General features: G+C 50.0%; 1 pseudogene across 1 annotated transcript; it reads left to right on the top strand.

The window, feature by feature from the left end:
• Positions 1-566: 566 nt before the first annotated feature.
• On the top strand, positions 567-984 carry LOC311599020 (small nuclear ribonucleoprotein Sm D1-like; annotated as a pseudogene). The gene has a single exon. The product of its transcript is annotated as a small nuclear ribonucleoprotein Sm D1-like (transcript).
• Positions 985-3,011: the final 2,027 nt, after the last annotated feature.

Genomic DNA, 3,011 nt, shown 5'->3' on the forward strand with positions numbered 1-3,011 from the left:
AAATTTGACTTATTTTTGTTTTGTGTATATGGGTGTTTTGCCTCCATGTAAATCTGTGGGCCACACGCATGCAGAGGACATTGTGTCCCTCGGACTGGAGTCACAGATGGTTGTGAGCCTCCGCGTGGGTGCTGGGAATCAAACCTGCATCCACGGGAAGAACAGCAAGTACTCAGCCACCGAGCCACCTCTCCGGTCCCCCCTACTCTTCTCTCTTCAGTGAAAGATAACGTGCACCTCGTGGCGGTTTTGTGGGCTGTTCACCTATTCATTCTACAGATATCAAGTTGAACCACATGAAATTACCATCCCGATTGTGTCACGGTTCTTCTTGCTACAGGTAGTTTATTGTATATATGTGTAATAAATATAAATGTATATGTAAAAAAAAAAAATGAGCACTTGGGAGGCAGAGGCAGGTGGATCACTGTGAGTTCGAAGCCAGTCTGGTCTACAAAGATAGTCCAGGACAGCCAAGGGTACACAGAGAGACGCTGTCTCTAAAAACCAAAAAAAAAAAAAAAAAAAAAAAAAGTTTAATAAAAAAATAAAACATGAGATACAGTCAGACCAGAAGGGAGAACGTGCCACTAGGATGAAGCTCATGAGAGTTTTGATGAAACTGAGTCATGAAACTGTAACCATTGAGCTGAAGAATGGAACATGAGTCCATGGAACAGTCACAGGGGTAGATGTCAGCATGAACACGCATCTTAAAGCTGTGGAGATGACGCTGAAGACCAGAGAACCCGTGCAGTTGGAAACACTGAGTAACCGAGGCAGTAGCACTCGGTGTTTTACTCTGCCAGACAGCTTACCTCTGGAAACCTAAGGAAACGGCAGCTCTTGCAGGAAGAGGTCGAGGCCGAGGCAGAGGAAGAGGACGTGGTCGCGGCAGAGGAAGAGGGGGTCCTAGGCGATAATGTCTCTCAAGATTGCTGTTTCAAAGTGATAAGAAATTTGGGGTGTTTTTGTACAGGTTTTGTTTGTCAGTTTTTAATAGACATAAGTGTGGGAACAAAAAAAACATGAAAAAAACAAATTAAAAAATTACTAATATCGAATTACTTATAACACACAATGGTTTTATATGATTGAACTATATAAAACTGTGTGTGCACATGCGTGTGTGTGTGTGTGCGCGTGTGCGTGCGTGCGTGCGTGCGTGCGTGCGTGCGTGTGTGTGTGTGTGTGTGCGCATGTGTGATTCTCAGGCGGAGCTTCTATGTTGCATCCTTGAAACAGAAGAACAGAAGTGCTTCTTTGGAGAGACGTGTCCGACTCTGATCTTAATCAGGCACTGGCTGCTGTGTGGGATTCGCACCTGTGCACGGTGGAGGGCGATTGCTTTACATGGCTAATCACACCTAGAGTCTAGCAGAGTCTAGACAGAGCTACGTGTGCAGGGAAAGCTAGCCGAGGCACCCAGGCCAGTGGCTCTTCTTGCTTTACAAGCCAAGAGCACCGTCAGCAGCGGGAGTCTATCTTAGAGAGGTACAGGGTTTTGAGAACAAATGTGGGCTGGTGGGTCAGATCCAGCGTTCAGGGAGGCCAGAGAGCTATCTCTGAAGAATGTAAGCTATCTCTTGAAAGGGACTGGGAGGCAGCCCTGCCCTGGCAGGCCAGCGTGCAATCCTCAGTTCTGGATCTACAAGCACAAGGTGGCTGAGCAGAGACGCGTTCAGAGGCTTCATAGGGGCTTCAGATACCATCAATAGGGGAGATGGGGGTCAAGTGAGAGACCCAGGTGTCTCCAGCACCCAGCATGGTATCTGATACACGCCCTCACTTTTAACACAGTACCCTAAGACTTGGTGCACAAGCCAAGGACTCTCCGTTCTGGTCCCTCTGGCTCCTGCCTCTTGGATTCTGATCTCCACTTCTTACCAACTTCGTTCCCGAATTAGAATTTTTTTTTTTTTTTTGAACCCAGGAGCTACCAGGCCAAGCTGGAAGTCCAATTGCACGCTCTGTTACAGAGTCTCGACCCACCAAGAAAGGAAAACAGGGACTGGCCTGAAAAAGGGGGATCACCAGAGATGTACAGACCCCACCCCCACCTTTGTAAGCCTGATTGCCTGCCCAGGCCACCACGACTCCATCCAGCTCTGTCCCCCGCCTTTGTTCCTGAGTCTCCAAGGCCCCTCTTCCTGGCAAACAAAGCCCCCAGCCACCAGGCTGCCGCCCAACAGGCACCTGGGGCCTCTGGGCCTGGGAATCAAAGCCTGTTTTGCAAAGGAGAGCCTGTGTTTGGAGAAACACCCATCCCCTGCTGCCCAGCCCTTCAAAGAACCGGCATTGTTCTGTGCTGAGAAGGCGCCTCTTGACGCGCTAGGCAGGGTCGGGCTGACGCTGGTGGACCTCTGATCTCAGGCCAGGCCCCCCAGCCACTTGGGGGGAGGGTGAACTTAGGGGCTAGAGAGGGGGCAGCTTGTCCTTACAGCACCGCGGCCCTTCCTCGTCCCCTGCCCACCTGAGTTCCCAGTCCCTGAGTCCTTTGAGACCCAGGCTCTTCCATCTGGTGACCTGGACAAGACGGGCCTCCAGAGGCGCCAGGATAACAGTTGAGAGCCACAGGATTTAGTGACCGTAAGAGGTGTAGCAGAGACCCAGCGGTGTAGAACTGCGATTCCAGCATTTGGGATGCTGACGCAGGAGAACCTTGAGTTTGAAGCCAGCCCGAGCTACGTAGGAAGACCCTGGCCCCAAAACATAGTTACAGATCTCTGAGCCTATGGAAGGAAAGGAACTGGGCCCAGAGCCCAGTTCAAGCTGTGAACTGACAGACTCTGTTGTCCAGCCCTTCTGACTTGACGCTCCAAGCTCATTTTGCTGTTGTCATCGAAGAAATATTTTCCATTTATTTTCTTGTCCCACCTTGTTAACTTCCGTTGCAAGTTAACATTAGTAAAGGCATTTAAATCAAATCTGCCCAGTCACACACTAAGGCCCCAGAACGAGCAGTGGTGCCCAGGTGGATTATGGGTAGCCCATATTAGCACTCAAAAGTC

The sequence above is a fragment of the Acomys minous genome (assembly GCF_964271855.1).
Source record: "Acomys minous genome assembly, chromosome: 6".
NCBI lineage: Eukaryota > Metazoa > Chordata > Mammalia > Rodentia > Muridae > Acomys > Acomys minous.